We start from the raw sequence: 19,004 nt of genomic DNA, 5'->3' as shown, positions 1-19,004 counted from the left end.
TACAAACTTAACGAATCAAATTCGAGCGTTTCCCCTTTTAATTTAAGTCAAACGTTTACAAACGTTACAAAACAAAACCAAAAGTTTCATATTTTTAGCGATTTAAGCCAAACGTTACGAAACAAATCCAAGTGTTTCACCTTTTTAGCAATTTAAGCCGAACGTTTACAAACGTTAGAAAACAAAACAAAACGTTTCACCTTTTTAGCGATTTAAGCCAAATGTTAACAAATGTTACGAAACAAATCCTAAAGTTTCCCCATTTTAGCGATTTAAGCCAAACGTTTAAAACATTACGAAGAAAATCCAAACATTTCGCCTTTTAGCGATTTAAGCCAAACGTTTTCAAATGATACGAAACAAATCCAAACAATTCACCTTTTTAGTGATTTAAGCTAAACGTTTACAAACGATACGAAACAAATCCAAGCGTTTCACCTTTTTAGGAATTTAAGCCAAACATTTACAAACGTTACGAAACAAATCCAAGCGTTTCAAATTTTTAGCGATTTAAGCCAAACATTTACAAACGTTACGAAACAAATCCAAACATTTCATATTTTATCGATTTAAGCCAAACGTGTACAAACATTACAAAACAAATCCAATTGTTTCCCAGTTTTAGCGATTTAAGCCAAACGATTAAAAACATTACAAAGCAAATCCAAACGTTTCTAGCCTTTTAAGCCAAATGTTTACAAACGTTACGAAACAAATCCAAATGTTTCACCTATTTAGAAATTTAAGCCAAACGTTTACAAAGGTTATGAAACAAAACGTTTAGCTTAAATTGCAAAAATGGGAAAACGTTTAAATTGGATTTGTTTCGTTAATTTTTTAAACGTTTGGCTTAAATCGCTAAAAATGTGAAACATTTGGATTTGTTTCGTAACGTTTGTTAAACGATCGACTTAAATCACTAAAAATGTGAAACGTTTGGTTTTGTTCCGTAACGTTTGTAAACATTTGGCTTAAATTGCTAAGAAGGTGAAACGTTTGGATTTGTTTCGTAACGTTTGTAAATGTTTGGCTTAAATGACAAAAAAGGTGAAACGATTGGATTTTTGTAAACGTTTGGCTTTATTTCGTAATGTTTGTAAATGTTTGGCTTAAATCGCTAAAATGGGCAAACGTTTGGTTTTGTTTCATAATCTTTGTAAAAATTTGGCTTAAATTGCTCAAAAAGTGAAACATTTGGATTTGTTTCGTAACGATTGTAAACGTTTCCCCATTTTAGCGACATAAGCAAAACGTTTGCAAACATTACGAAACAAATCCAAGCGTTTCACCCTTTTACTAATTTAAGTCAAACGTTTACAAACGTTACGAAAAAAATCAAAACGTTTCCCCTTTTAAGGGAGTTATGCCAAACGTTTACAAACATTACGAGACAAATCCTAATGTTTCACCTTTTTAGCGATTTAAGCCAAACATTTACAAACGTTACGAAACAAATCCAAGCGTTTCATCTTTTTAGCGATTTAAGCCAAACGTTTACAAATGTTACGAATCAAATCCAAACGTTTCACCTCTTTAGCAATTTAAGCCAAATTTTTACAAAATTTACGAAACAAATCCAAACAATTCACCTTTTTAGTGATTTAAGCCAAACGTTTACAAATGTAACGAAACAAATCCAAACGTTTCACATATTTAGCGATTTAAGCAAAACATTTACAAACGTTATAAAATAAAACCAAACGTTTCGTCTTTTTAGAAATTTAATCCAAACGTTTACAAAGTTACGAAACAAATCCAAGCGTTTCACCTTTTTAGCGATTTGAGCTAAACGTTTACAATTGTTATGAAACAAATCCAAGCTTTTCAAATTTTTAGCAATTTAAGCCAAACGATTACAAACGTTACTAAACAAAACAAAACGTTTCACCTTTTTAGCGATTTAAACCAAACGTTTACAAACGTTACGAAACAAATCCAAATTTTAGCGATTTAAGTCAAACGTTTACAAATGTTATGAAAGAAAACCAAGCATTTCACCTTTTTAGCAATTTAAGCGAAACGTTTACAAACGTTACGAAACAAATCCAAGCGTTTCACCTTTTTAGCAATTTAAGCCAAACGTTTACAAACGTTACGAAACACATTCAAGCGTTTCACCTATTTAGCAATTTTAACCAAACGTTTACAAACGTTACGAAACAAATCCAAACGTTTCACCTTTTTAGCGATTTAAGACAAATGTTTAAAAAAGATACAAAATAAATCAAAACGTTTCACCTTTTTAGCGATTTAAGCTAAACGTTTAAAATATTACGAAACAAATCCAAACGTTTCACCTTTTTAGCGATTTAAGCCAAACGTTTTCAAACGTTACGAAATAAATCCAAACAATTCACCTTTTTAGCGATTTAGACCAAACCTTTACAAACGTTATGAAACAAATCCAAGTGTTTCACCTTTTTAGCAATTTAAGCCAAACGTTTACAAATTTTACGAAACAAATCCAAAAATTTCACCTTTTTAGCAATTTATGCCAAACGTTTACAAACGTTACGAAATAAATCCAAACATTTCCCCATTTTAGCGATTTAAGCCAAACGTTTACAAATGTAACGAAACAAATCCAAACGTTTTACATTTTTAGCGATTTAAGCCAAACATTTACAAACGTTACAAAACAAAACCAAACGTTTCGCCTTTTTAGCGATTTAAGTCAAACGTTTACAAACGTTACGAAACAAATCCAAGCGTTTCACCTTTTAAACTATTTAAGCCAAACGTTTACAAACGTGACGAAACAAATACAATCGTTTTACATTTTTAGCGATTAAAGCAAAACGTTTACAAACGTTACAAAACAAATCCAAACGTTTCCCCATTTTAATGATTTAAGCCAAACATTTAAAACGTTATGAAGAAAATTCAAATGTTTCTAGCGATTTAAGCCAAACGTTTACAAACGTTACAAAACAAATCCAAATGTTTCACGTTTTTAACGATTTAAACAAAACGTTTACAAAGGTTATGAAAGAAAACGTTTGGCTTAAATCGCTAAAATGGGGAAACGTTTGGATTGGATTTGTTTCGTAACTTTTGTAAACTTTTGGCTTTATTCGCTAAAAATGTGAAACATTTGGATTTGTTTTGTAACATTTGTAAAACGTTTGACTTAAACTGCAAAATATGTGAAACGTTTGGCTTTGTTCCGTAACGTTTGTAAACGTTTGGATTAAATTGCTAAAAAGGTGAAACGTTTGGATTTGTTTCGTAACGTTTGTAAACGTTTGGCTTATATCGCAAAAAAGGGGAAACGTTTGGATTTTTGTAAACGTTTGGCTTTTTTTGTAAAGTTTGTAAATGTTTGGCTTAAATTGCTAAAATGGGGAAATGTTTGGTTTTGCTTCATAACCTTTGTAAACATTTAGCTTAAATTGCTAAAAAAGTGAAACGTTTGGATTTGTTTCGTAACGTTTGTAAACGGTTCCCCATTTTAGTGACTTAAGCCAAAGGTTTTGAAACGTTACGAAACAAATCCAAGCGTTTCAACCTTTTAACAATTTAAGCCAAACGTTTACAAATGTTACGAAACAATTCAAAACGTTTCACCTTTTTAGCGATATAAGCCAAACGTTAACAAACGTTACGAGACAAATCCAAACGTCTCACCTTTTTGGCTATTTGAGCAAAACATTTACTAACTTTACAAAACAAATCCAAGCGTTTCACCTTTTTAGCGATTTGAGTCAAACATTTACAAATGTTACGAATTAAATCCAAACGTTTCCCCTTTTTAGCGATAGAAGCCAAACATTTACAAACGCAACAAAACAAATACAATTGTTTCCCCTTTTAGTAATTTAGGCCAAACGTTTATAAACGTTACGAAACAAATCCAAACATTTCACCTTTTTAGCAATTTACGCCAATCATTTACAAACGTCACGAAACAAATCAAAATATTTCACCTTTTTAGCAATTTAAGCCAAACATTTACAAACGTTACGAAACAAAACCAAATGTTTCACTGTTTTAGCAATTTAAGCCAAATATTTATAAACGTCACTAAACAAATCCTAGCGTTTCTTATTTTTAGCTATTTATGCCAAACGTTTACAAACGTTACAAAACAAAACCAAACGTTTTAGCTTTTTAGCAATTTAAGCTAAACGTTTACAAACTTTATGAAACAAATCCAAACATTTCAATTTTAGCCAAATGTTTACAAACGATATGAAACAAAACCGAGCGTTTTACCTTTCTAGAAATTTAAGCTAAACGTTATGAAATAAACCAAACCTTTCACCTTATTAGTGACTGAAGGCAAACGTTTACAAACACTACGAAACAAATCCAAACGTTTACTGTTTATAGCAATTTAAGCCAAACATTTACAAACGTTACGAAACAAATTCAAACGTTTCCCCATTTTAGCGATTTAAGCCAAACGTTTAAAACGTTACGAAATAAATCCAAACGTTTCCTTATTTTAGCGATTTAAGCCAAACGTTACGAAACAAATCCAAATGTTTCACATTTCAGCTATTTAAGCCAAACGTTTACAAACGTTACGCAACAAAACCAAGCGTTTCACCTTTTTAGTAATATAATCCAAAGTTATGAAACAAATCAAAGCGTTTCCACCTTTTTAGCAATTTAAGCCAAACGTTTACAAACATTACGAAACATATCAAAATGTTTCACCTTTTTAGCGATTTAAGGCAAATGTTAATAAACGGTACAAAACAAATCCAAACGTTTCCCCTTTTTAGCGATTTAAGCCAAATGTTTATAAATGATACGAAACTAATCCAAGCGTTTCACCTTCTTAGAAATTTAAGGCAAACGTTTACACACGTTACGAAACAAATCCAAGCGTTTAAGCTATTTAGCAATTTAAGCCAAACGTTTACAAACGTTACGAAACACATCCAAGCGTTTCACCTTTTAAGCATTTTAAGCCAAACGATTACAAACGTTACGAAACAAATCAAAACGTTTCACCTTTTTAGCGATTTAAGCCAAACGTTTACAAACGTTACGAAACACATCCAAGCGTTTCACGTTTAAAACGTTACGAAATAAATCCAAACGTTTCCCCATTTTAGCGATTTAAGCCAAACGTTACGAAACAAATCCAAATGTTTCACATTTTAGCTATTTAAGCCAAACGTTTACAAACGTTACGCAACAAAACCAAGCGTTTCACCTTTTTAGTAATATAATCCAAAGTTATGAAACAAATCAAAGCGTTTCCACCTTTTTAGCAATTTAAGCCAAACGTTTACAAACATTACGAAACATATCAAAATGTTTCACCTTTTTAGCGATTTAAGGCAAATGTTAATAAACGGTACAAAACAAATCCAAACGTTTCCCCTTTGTAGCGATTTAAGCCAAATGTTTATAAATGATACGAAACTAATCCAAGCGTTTCACCTTCTTAGAAATTTAAGGCAAACGTTTACACACGTTACGAAACAAATCCAAGCGTTTAAGCTATTTAGCAGTTTAAGCCAAACGTTTACAAACGTTACGAAACACATCCAAGCGTTTCACCTTTTAAGCATTTTAAGCCAAACGATTACAAACGTTACGAAACAAATCAAAACGTTTCACCTTTTTAGAGATTTAAGCCAAACGTTTACAAACGTTACGAAACAAATCCGAACGTTTCACCTTTTTAGCGATTTAAGCCAAACGTTTACAAACGTTACGAAACAAATCCGAACGTTTCCCCTTTTTAGCGATTTAAGCCAAACGTTTACAAACATTACGAAACAAATCCAAATGTTTCCCCCTTTTTAGGATTTAAGTCAAACGTTTACAAATATTACGAAACAAATCCAAACGTTTAAGCTTTTCAGCGATTTAAACCAAACGTTTAGAAATGTTACGAAACAAAACCAAACGTTTAAAACGTTATGAAACAAATCAAAATGTTTCCCACTTTTAGTGATTTAAGCCAAACGTTTACAAATGTTACAAAACAAAACCAAGCATTTCACCTTTTCAGCAATTTAAGCCAAACGTTTACAAACGTTACGAAACAAATCCAAGCGTTTCACCTTTTTAGCGATATAAGCCAAACTATTACCAAACTTACGAGAAAAAACCAAACAATTCACCTTTTTAGTGATTTAAGTCAAACGTTTACAAACGTTACGAAACAAAACCAAACGTTTAAAACGTTACGAAACAAATTGAAACATTTACAAACGTTTCAAAACAAAACCAAATGTTTCACCTTTTTAGGTATTTAAGCCAAACGTTTACAAACATTACGAAACAAAACAAAACGTTTCACCATTTTAGCAATTTAAGCCAAATGTTTACAAACGTTACGAAACAAAAGCAAACGTTTAAAACGTTACGAAACAAACATTACGAAACAAATCCAAACGCGTACAAACGTTACGAAACAAAACCAAACATCTCACCTTTTTGGTGATTTAAGCCAAACGTTTACAAACGTTACGAAACAAAACCAAACGTTTCACCTTTTTAGCGATTTAAACCATATGTTTACAAACGTTACAAAAAAAATCCAAACGTTTCACCTTTTTAGCGATTTAAGCCAAACGTTAACAAACATTACGAAACATATCCAAACGTTTCACATTTTTAGGGATTTAAGCCAAACGTTTACAAACGTTACGAAACAAATTAAAACGTTTCCCCTTTTTAGCAATTTAAGCCAAACGTTTACAAACGTTATGAAACAAATCCAAACGTTTCACCTTTTTAGCGATTTAAGTCAAACGTTTACAAACGTTACGAAACAAAATAAAACGTTTCCCCTTTTTAGCGATTTAAGCCAAATGTTTATAAACCTTGCGAAACAAATCCAAACGTTTCACCTTTTTAGCGATTTAAGCCAAACGTTTACAAATATTACGTAACAAATCCAAACTTTTCACCTTTTCAGCAATTTAAACCAAATATTTAGAAACGTTACGAAACAAAACCAAACATTTAAAACGTTACGAAACAAATCCAGACGTTTCACAATTTTAGCGATTTAAGTCAAACGTTTACAAATGTTACGAAAGAAAACCAAGCATTTCACCTTTTTAGCAATTTAAGCGAAACGTTTACAAACGTTACGAAACAAATCCAAGCGTTTCACCTTTTTAGCAATTTAAGCCAAACGTTTACAAACGTTACGAAACACATTCAAGCGTTTCACCTATTTAGCAATTTTAACCAAACGTTTACAAACGTTACGGAACAAATCCAAACGTTTCACCTTTTTAGCGATTTAAGACAAATGTTTAAAAAAGATACAAAATAAATCAAAACGTTTCACCTTTTTAGCGATTTAAGCCAAATGTTTACAAATGTTACGAAACAAATCCATACGTTTCACATTTTTAGCAATTGGAGCCAGACGTTTACAAACGTTATGAAACAAATCCAAACGTTTCACATTTTTCAGCAATTTAAGCCAAACGTTTACAAACGTTACGAAACATATCCAAATGTTTCACATTTTTACTAATAGAAGGCAAATGTTTACAAACGCTACGAAAGAAATCCAAATGTTTCCCCTTTTTAGCAATTTAAGCCAAACGTTTACAAACGTTACGAAACAAATCCAAGCGTTTCACCTTTTTAGTAATTTAAGCCAAATGTTTACAAACGATACGAAACACATCCAAGCGTGTCATCTTTTTAGCAATTCAAGCCAAACGTTTACAAACGTTACGAAACACATCCAAGTGCTTCACCTTTTTATAGATTTAAGCCAAACGTTTACAAACGTTACGAAACAAATCCAAACGTTTTCCCCTTTTTAGCGATATAAGCCAACGTTTACAAACATTAAGAATCAAATCCAAACGTTTCACCTTTTTAGCGATTTAAGCCAAACATTTACAAATGTTATGAAACAAAACCAAACGTTTAAAATATTACGAAACAAATCAAAAAGTTTCACATTTTTAGCGATTTAAGCCAAACGTTTACAAACGTTACAAAATAATTCCAAGCCTTTCACTTTTTTTGCAATTTAAGACAAACGTTTACAAACGGTACAAAACAAATCCAAGCGTTTCACCTTTTTAGCGATTTAAGCCAAACGTTTCCCCTTTTTAGCTTTTTAAGCCAAACGTATACAAATGTTAAGAAAAAATTCCAAATGTTTAACCTTTTTAGCGATATAAGCCAAACGTTTACAAACATTACGAAAAAAATTCAAGCATTTCACCTTTTTATTAATTTAAGCCAAACGTTACGAAACAAATCCAAACATTTCACCTTTTTAGTGATTGAAGCCAAACATTTACAAATGTTACGAAACAGATCAAACGTTTCGAAACAAATCCAAACGTTTAAAACGTTACGAAGAAAATTCGAACGTTTCGCCTTTTTAACGATTTAAGCCAAATGTTTACAAATGTTACGAAAAAAACCAAACATAGCACCTTGTTAGCGATATAAGCCAAACGTTTACAAACGTTACAAAAAAAATCAAAGCGTTTCACCTTTTTAGCAATTTAAGCCAAATGTTTACTTACGTTACGGAACAAAACCAAATGTTTCCCATTTTTAACGATTTAAGCCAAACGTTTACAAACACTAAGAAACTAGTCTAAATGTTTCCCGTTTTTAATGATTGAACCCAAACGTTTACAAACGTTACGAAACAAATGCAAACATTTCACCTTTTTCGCGATTTAAGCCAAACGTTTACAAAAATTACGAGAAAAAACCAAACGTTTCACTTTTTTAGCGATTTAAGCCAAACGTTTACAAACGTTAAGAAACAAAACCAAACGTTTAAAACGCTACGAAACAAATTGAAACATTTACAAATGTAATAAAATAAAACCAAATATTTAACCTTTTTAGCGAGTTAAGACAAAGTTTTACAAACATTACGAAACAAAACCACACGTTTCACTGTTTTAGCGATTTAAGCCAATCGTTTACAAACGTTAAGAAACAAAAGCAAACGTTTAAAACGTTACGAAAAAAATTGCAAAACAAATCCAAAAGTTTACAAACGATACGAAACAAAACCAAACGTCTAACCATTTTATTGATTTATGCCAAATGTTTACAAACGTTACGAAACAAAGCCAAACGTTTCACCTTTTTAGCGATTTATGCCATATGTTTACAAACGATACGAAAAAAATCCAAATGTTTCACCTTTTTAGAAATTTAAGCCAAATGTTAACAAACATTACAAAACAAATCCAAACATTTCACCTTTTTAGCGATTTGAGCCAAACGTTTACAAACGTTACGAAACAAATCCAAACGTTTCACCTTTTCAGCGATTTTAACCAAACGTTTAAAACGTTACAAAACAAAACCAAACGTTTAAAATGTTATAAAACAAATCCAAACGTTTCCCACTTTTAGCGATTTAAGTCCAACGTTTACAAATGTTACGAAACAAAACCAAGCGTTTCACCTTTTTAGCAATTTAAGCCAAACGTTTACAAACATTACGAAACAAATCCAAGCGTTTTGTCTTTTTAGCAATTTAAGCCAAACGTTACGAAACATATTCAAGCATTTCCAAATTTTAGCAATTTAAGCCAAACGTTTACAAACGTTACAAAACAAATCCAACTGTTTCACCTTTTTAGCGATTTAAGACAAACGTTTACAAAAGTTACGAAACAAATCAAAACGTTTCACCTTTTTAGCGATTTAAGCCAAACGTTACAAAACAAATCCAAACGTTTCCCATTTTTATCAATTAAAGCCAAACGTTTACAAAAATTACAAGAAAAAACCAAACGTTTCACTTTTTTAGCTATTTAAGCCAAACATTTACAAACGTTAAGAAACAAAACAAAACGTTTAAAACGCTACGAAACAAATCGAAACATTTACAAACGTAATAAAATAAAACCAAATGTTTAACCTTTTTAGCGATTTAAGACAAAGTTTTACAAACATTACGAAACAAAACCACACGTTTCACCGTTTTAGCGATTTAAGCCAATCGTTTACAAACGTTACGAAACAAAAGAAAACGTTTAAAACGTTACGAAAAAACATTGCGAAACAAATCTAAAAGTTTACAAACGATACGAAACAAAACCAAACGTCTAACCATTTTATTGATTTATGCCAAACGTTTACAAACGTTACGAAACAAAGCCAAACGTTTCACCTTTTTAGCGATTTAAGCCATATGTTAACAAACGTTACGAAAAAAATCCAAATGTTTCACCTTTTTAGAAATTTAAGCCAAACGTTAACAAACATTACAAAACAAATCCAAACGTTTCACCTTTTTAGCGATTTGAGCCAAACGTTTACAAACGTTACGAAACAAATCCAAACGTTTCATCTTTTTAGCGATTTAAACGAAACGTTTAGAAACGTTACAAAACAAAACCAAACGTTTAAAACGTTATAAAACTAATCCAAACGTTACCCACTTTTAGCGATTTAAGTCAAACGTTTACAAATGTTACGAAACAAAACCAAGCGTTTCACCTTTTTAGCAATTTAAGCCAAACGTTTACAAATGTTACGAAACAAATCCAAGCGTTTCGTCTTTTTAGCAATTTAAGCCAAACGTTTACAAACGTTACGAAACACATTCAAGCATTTCCCAATTTTAGCAATTTAAACCAAACGTTTACAAACGTTACAAAACAAATCCAACCTTTTCACCTTTTTAGCGATTTAAGACAAACGTTTACAAAAGTTACGAAACAAATCAAAACGTTTCACCTTTTTCAGCAATTTAAGCCAAACGTTTACAAACGTTACAAAACAAATCCAAACGTTTCCCATTTTTAGCAACTAAAGCCAAACGTTACGAAACAAATCCAAACGTTTCACATTTTCTGCGATTTAAGCCAAATGTTTACAAACGTTACGATATGTTTCACCTTTTTAGCGATATAACGGAAATGTTTACAAGAGCTACGAGACAAATCCAAACTTTTTCCAGTTTTAGCAATTTAAGCCAAATTTAACAAACGTTGCGAAACAAATCCAAGCGTTTCACCTTTGTAGCAATTTAAGCCAAACATTTACAAACGATACAAAACACATCCAAGCGTTTCATCTTTTTAGGAATCTTAGCCAAACGTTTACAAACGTTACGAAACATATCCAAGCGTTTCACCGTTTTAGCGATTTAAGCAAAACGTTTACAAACGTTACAAAACAAATCCACGTTTCCCCTTTTTGAGATTTAAGCCAAACGTTTACAAACGTTACGAAATAAATCCAAACGTTTCATCTTTTTAGTGATTTAAGCTAAACATTTACAAATGTTACCAAACAAATCCAAACGTTTCACCTTTTTAGCGATATAAGCCAAACGTTATCAAACATTACGAAACAAATCCAAACGTTTTACCTTTTCAGCGATTTAAGGGAAACGTTTACAAACGTTACGAACCAAAACCAAACGTTTAAAACATTATGAAACAAATCCAAACGTTTCACATATTTAGCGACTTAAGCCAAACATTTACAAACGTTACGAAACAAAACCAAGCCTTTCACCTTTTTAGCAATTTAAGCAAAACGTTTACAAACGTTACGAAACAAATCCAAGCATTTCACCTTTTTAGCAATTTAAGCCAAACGTTTACAAACGTTACGAAAAAAATCCAAACGTTTCACCTTTTTAGCGATTTAAGCCAAACGTTAACAAACGTTACGAGACAAATCCAAACGTCTCACCGTTTTGGCTATTTGAGCAAAACATTTACTAACTTTACAAAACAAATCCAAGCGTTTCACCTTTTTAGCAATTTGATTCAAACATTTACAAATGTTACGAATTAAATCCAAACGTTTCCCCTTTTTAGCGATAGAAGCCAAACATTTACAAACGCAACAAAACAAATACAATTGTTTCCCCTTTTAGTAATTTAGGCCAAACGTTTATAAACGTTACGAAACAAATCCAAACATTTCACCTTTTTAGCAATTTACGCCAATCATTTACAAACGTCACGAAACAAATCAAAATATTTCACCTTTTTAGCAATTTAAGCCAAACATTTACAAACGTTACGAAACAAAACCAAATGTTTCACTGTTTTAGCAATTTAAGCCAAATATTTATAAACGTCACTAAACAAATCCTAGTGTTTCTTATTTTTAGCTATTTATGCCAAACGTTTACAAACGTTACAAAACAAAACCAAACGTTTTAGCTTTTTAGCAATTTAAGCTAAACGTTTGCAAACTTTATGAAACAAATCCAAACATTTCAATTTTAGCCAAATGTTTACAAACGATATGAAACAAATCCGAGCGTTTTACCTTTCTAGAAATTTAAGCTAAACGTTATGAAATAAACCAAACCTTTCACCTTATTAGTGACTGAAGGCAAACGTTTACAAACACTACGAAACAAATCCAAACGTTTACTGTTTATAGCAATTTAAGCCAAACATTTACAAACGTTACGAAACAAATTCAAACGTTTCCCCATTTTAGCGATTTAAGCCAAACGTTTACCTTTTTGGTGATTTAAGCCAAACGTTTACAAACGTTACGAAACAAAACCAAACGTTTCACCTTTTTAGCGATTTAAACCATATGTTTACAAACGTTACAAAATAAATCCAAACGTTTCACCTTTTTAGCGATTTAAGCCAAACGTTAACAAACATTACGAAACATATCCAAACGTTTCACATTTTTAGGGATTTAAGCCAAACGTTTACAAACGTTACGAAACAAATTAAAACGTTTCCCCTTTTTAGCAATTTAAGCCAAACGTTTACAAACGTTATGAAACAAATCCAAACGTTTCACCTTTTTAGCGATTTAAGCCAAACGTTTACAAACGTTACGAAACAAAATAAAACGTTTCCCCTTTTTAGCGATTTAAGCCAAATGTTTATAAACCTTGCGAAACAAATCCAAACGTTTCACCTTTTTAGCGATTTAAGCCAAACGTTTACAAATATTACGTAACAAATCCAAACGTTTCACCTTTTCAGCAATTTAAACCAAATATTTAGAAACGTTACGAAACAAAACCAAACATTTAAAACGTTACGAAACAAATCCAGACGTTTCACAATTTTAGCGATTTATGTCAAACGTTTACAAATGTTACGAAAGAAAACCAAGCATTTCACCTTTTTAGCAATTTAAGCGAAACGTTTACAAACGTTACGAAACAAATCCAAGCGTTTCACCTTTTTAGCAATTTAAGCCAAACGTTTACAAACGTTACGAAACACATTCAAGCCTTTCACCTATTTAGCAATTTTAACCAAACGTTTACAAACGTTACGAAACAAATCCAAACTTTTCACCTTTTTAGCGATTTAAGACAAATGTTTAAAAAAGATACAAAATAAATCAAAACGTTTCACCTTTTTAGCGATTTAAGCCAAACGTTTACAAATGTTACGAAACAAATCCATACGTTTCACATTTTTAGCAATTGGAGCCAGACGTTTACAAACGTTACGAAACAAATCCAAACGTTTCACATTTTTCAGCAATTTAAGCCAAACGTTTACAAACGTTACGAAACATATCCAAACGTTTCACATTTTTACTGATATAAGGCAAATGTTTACAAACGCTACGAAAGAAATCCAAATGTTTCCCCTTTTTAGCAATTTAAGCCAAACGTTTACAAACGTTACGAAACAAATCCAAGCGTTTCACCTTTTTAGTAATTTAAGCCAAATGTTTACAAACGATACGAAACACATCCAAGCGTGTCATCTTTTTAGCAATTCAAGCCAAACGTTTACAAACGTTACGAAACACATCCAAGTGCTTCACCTTTTTATAGATTTAAGCCAAACGTTTACAAACGTTACGAAACAAATCCAAACGTTTTCCCCTTTTTAGCGATATAAGCCAACGTTTACAAACATTAAGAATCAAATCCAAACGTTTCACCTTTTCAGCGATTTAAGCCAAACATTTATAAATGTTATGAAACAAAACCAAACGTTTAAAATATTACGAAACAAATAAAAAAGTTTCACATTTTTAGCGATTTAAGCCAAACGTTTACAAACGTTACAAAATAATTCCAAGCCTTTCACTTTTTTTGCAATTTAAGACAAACGTTTACAAACGGTACAAAACAAATCCAAGCGTTTCACCTTTTTAGCAATTTAAGCCAAACGTTTCCCCTTTTTAGCTTTTTAAGCCAAACGTATACAAATGTTACGAAAAAATTCCAAATGTTTAACCTTTTTAGCGATATAAGCCAAACGTTTACAAACATTACGAAAAAAATTCAAGCATTTCACCTTTTTATTAATTTAAGCCAAACGTTACGAAACAAATCCAAACATTTCACCTTTTTAGTGATTGAAGCCAAACATTTACAAATGTTACGAAACAGATCAAACGTTTCGAAACAAATCCAAACGTTTAAAACGTTACGAAGAAAATTCGAACGTTTCGCCTTTTTAACGATTTAAGCCAAATGTTTACAAATGTTACGAAAAAAACCAAACATAGCACCTTGTTAGCGATATAAGCCAAACGTTTACAAACGATACAAAAAAAATCAAAGCGTTTCACCTTTTTAGCAATTTAAGCCAAACGTTTACTTACGTTACGGAACAAAACCAAATGTTTCCCATTTTTAACGATTTAAGCCAAACGTTTACAAACACTAAGAAACTAGTCTAAACGTGTCCCGTTTTTAATGATTGAACCCAAACGTTTACAAACGTTACGAAACAAATGCAAACATTTCACCTTTTTCGCGATTTAAGCCAAACGTTTACAAAAATTACGAGAAAAAACCAAACGTTTCACTTTTTTAGCGATTTAAGCCAAACGTTTACAAACGTTAAGAAACAAAACCAAACGTTTAAAACGCTACGAAACAAATCGAAACATTTACAAATGTAATAAAATAAAACCAAATATTTAACCTTTTTAGCGAGTTAAGACAAAGTTTTACAAACATTACGAAACAAAACCACACGTTTCACCGTTTTAGCGATTTAAGCCAATCGTTTACAAACGTTAAGAAACAAAAGCAAACGTTTAAAACGTTACAAAAAAAATTGCAAAACAAATCCAAAAGTTTACAAACGATACGAAACAAAACCAAACGTCTAACCATTTTATGTATTTATGCCAAATGTTTACAAACGTTACGAAACAAAGCCAAACGTTTCACCTTTTTAGCGATTTATGCCATATGTTTACAAACGATACGAAAAAAATCCAAATATTTCACCTTTTTAGAAATTTAAGCCAAATGTTAACAAACATTACAAAACAAATCCAAACATTTCACCTTTTTAGCGATTTGAGCCAAACGTTTACAAACGTTACGAAACAAATCCAAACGTTTCACCTTTTCAGCGATTTTAACCAAACGTTTAGAAACATTACAAAACAAAACCAAACGTTTAAAACGTTATAAAACAAATCCAAACGTTTCCCACTTTTAGCGATTTAAGTCAAACGTTTACAAATGTTACGAAACAAAACCAAGCGTTTCACCTTTTTAGCAATTTAAGCCAAACGTTTACAAACATTACGAAACAAATCCAAGCGTTTTGTCTTTTTAGCAATTTAAGCCAAACGTTTACAAACGTTACGAAACATATTCAAGCATTTCCAAATTTTAGCAATTTAAGCCAAATGTTTACAAACGTTACAAAACAAATCCAACTGTTTCACCTTTTTAGCGATTTAAGACAAACGTTTACAAAAGTTACGAAACAAATCAAAACGTTTCACCATTTTTAGCAATTAAAGCCAAACGTTTACAAAAATTACGAGAAAAAACCAAACGTTTCATTTTTTTAGCTATTTAGGCCAAACATTTACAAACGTTAAGAAACAAAACAAAACGTTTAAAACGCTATGAAACAAATCGAAACATTTACAAACGTAATAAAATAAAACCAAATGTTTAACCTTTTTAGCGATTTAAGACAAAGTTTTACAAACATTACGAAACAAAACCACACGTTTCACCGTTTTAGCGATTTAAGCCAATCGTTTACAAACGTTACGAAACAAAAGAAAACGTTTAAAACGTTACGAAAAAACATTGCGAAACAAATCTAAAAGTTTACAAACGATACGAAACAAAACCAAACGTCTAACCATTTTATTGATTTATGCCAAACGTTTACAAACGTTACGAAACAAAGCCAAACGTTTCACCTTTTTAGCGATTTAAGCCATATGTTAACAAACGTTACGAAAAAAATCCAAATGTTTCACCTTTTTAGAAATTTAAGACAAACGTTAACAAACATTACAAAACAAATCCAAACGTTTCACCTTTTTAGCGATTTGAGCCAAACGTTTACAAACGTTACGAAACAAATCCAAACGTTTCATCTTTTCAGCGATTTAAACGAAACGTTTAGAAACGTTACAAAACAAAACCAAACGTTTAAAACGTTATAAAACTAATCCAAACGTTACCCACTTTTAGCGATTTAAGTCAAACGTTTACAAATGTTACGAAACAAAACCAAGCGTTTCACTTTTTTAGCAATTTAAGCCAAACGTTTACAAACGTTACGAAACAAATCCAAGCGTTTCGTCTTTTTAGCAATTTAAGCCAAACGTTTACAAACGTTACGAAACACATTCAAGCATTTCCCAATTTTAGCAATTTAAGCCAAACGTTTACAAACGTTACAAAACAAATCCAACCCTTTCACCTTTTTAGCGATTTAAGACAAACGTTTACAAAAGTTACGAAACAAATCAAAACGTTTCACTTTTTTCAGCGATTTAAGCCAAACGTTTACAAACGTTACAAAACAAATCCAAACGTTTCCCATTTTTAGCAACTAAAGCCAAATGTTACGAAACAAATCCAAACGTTTCACATTTTCTGCGATTTAAGGCAAATGTTTACAAACGTTACGATATGTTTCACCTTTTTAGCGATATAACGGAAATGTTTACAAGAGCTACGAGACAAATCCAAACTTTTTCATGTTTTAGCAATTTAAGCCAAATTTAACAAACGTTGCGAAACAAATCCAAGCGTTTCACCTTTGTAGCAATTTAAGCCAAACATTTACAAACGTTACGAAACATATCCAAGCGTTTCACCGTTTTAGCGATTTAAGCAAAACGTTTACAAACGTTACGAAACAAATCCACGTTTCCCCTTTTTTGAGATTTAAGCCAAACGTTTACAAACGTTACGAAATAAATCCAAACGTTTCATCTTTTTAGTGATTTAAGCTAAACATTTACAAATGTTACCAAACAAATCCAAACGTTTCACCTTTTTAGCGATATAAGCCAAACGTTATCAAACATTACGAAACAAATCCAAACGTTTTACCTTTTCAGCGATTTAAGGGAAACGTTTACAAACGTTACGAACCAAAACCAAACGTTTAAAACATTATGAAACAAATCCAAACGTTTCACATATTTAGCGACTTAAGCCAAACATTTACAAACGTTACGAAACAAAACCAAGCCTTTCACCTTTTTAGCAATTTAAGCAAAACGTTTACAAACGTTACGAAACAAATCCAAGCATTTCACCTTTTTAGCAATTTAAGCCAAACGTTTACAAACGTTACGAAAAAAATCCAAACGTTTCCCCTTTTTAGCTATTTAAGCCAAACGCTTACAAACGTTTCGAAAAAAATACAAATGTTTAACCTTTTTAGCGATTTAAGCCAAATGTTTATATGAAACAAATCCAAATGTTTCATCTTTTAAGCAATTTAAGCAAAATGTTTACAAACGTATTGAAAAAAATTTATATGAAAAAAATCCAAACGTTTCCCCTTTTTAGCTATTTAAGCCAAACGTTTACAAACGTTTCGAAAAAAATACAAATGTTTAACCTTTTTAGCGATTTAAGCCAAATGTTTATATGAAACAAATCCAAATGTTTCATCTTTTAAGCAATTTAAGCAAAATGTTTACAAACGTATTGAAAAAAATGTTTATATGAAACAAATCCAAACGTTTCACCTTTTTAGTGATTGAATCCAAATGTTTACAAATGTTACGAAACAAATCCAAATGTTTCGAAACAAATCCAAACGCTTAAAACGTTATGAAGCAAATTCAAACGTTTCACCTTTTTAGCGATTTAAGCCAAACGTTTACAAACGTTACGAAATAAAACCAAACATTTGCAAACGTTACGAATCAAATCCAAGCGTTTCACTTTTATAGCAATTTAAGCCAAACGTTTACAAACGTTACGAAATAAAACCAAACGTTGCACCATTTTAGCGATATAAGCCAAACGTGTACAAACGTTACGAAACAAATCTAAGCGTTTAGCCTTTTTTGCAATATAAGCCAAACGTTTACTAACGTTACGGAACAAAACCAAATGTTTCACATTTTTAGCGATTTAAGTCAAACGTTTACAAACACTACGAAATAAATCCAAACATTTCACTTTTTTAATGATTGAACCCAAACATTTACAAACGTTACGAAACAAATCCAAATGTTTCACCTTTTTAGCGATTTAAGTCAAACTTTTACAAAAATTACGAGAAAAAACCAAACGTTCCACCTTTTTAGGGATATAAGCCAAACGTTTACAAACGTTACGAAACAAAACCAAACGTTTAAAACGTTACGAAACAAATCGAAACATTTACAAACGTTATAAAACAAAACCAAATGCTTCACCTTTTTAGGTATTGAAGCCAAACGTTAACAAACATTACGAAACAAAACAAAACATTTCCCCGTTTTAGCGATTTAAGCCAAACGTTTAAAAACGTTACGAAACAAAAGCAAACCTTTAAAAAGTTACGAAACAAACATTATGAAACAAATCCAAACGTGTACAAACGTTACAAAACAAAACCAAACGTCTCACCTTTTTAGTGATTTAAACCAAACGTTTACAAACGTTACGAAACAAAACCAAACGTTTCACCTTTTTAGCGATTTAAGCCATACGTTTACAAATATTACGAAAAAAAATCCAAACGTTTCGCCTTTTTAGAGATTTAAGGCAAACGTTAACAAACGTTATGAAACAAATCCAAAAGTTTTACCTTTTTAGCGATTTAAGCAAAACATTTGCAAACGTTACGAAACAAAATAAAACGTTTCACCTTTTTAGCGATTTTAGCCAAAAGTTT

Source organism: Mercurialis annua, linkage group LG3, assembly GCF_937616625.2.
Source record: "Mercurialis annua linkage group LG3, ddMerAnnu1.2, whole genome shotgun sequence".
In the NCBI taxonomy this organism is placed as follows: domain Eukaryota; kingdom Viridiplantae; phylum Streptophyta; class Magnoliopsida; order Malpighiales; family Euphorbiaceae; genus Mercurialis; species Mercurialis annua.
The sequence above is the reverse complement of the archived record's forward strand: the minus strand, read 5'-3'. Positions refer to the sequence as shown.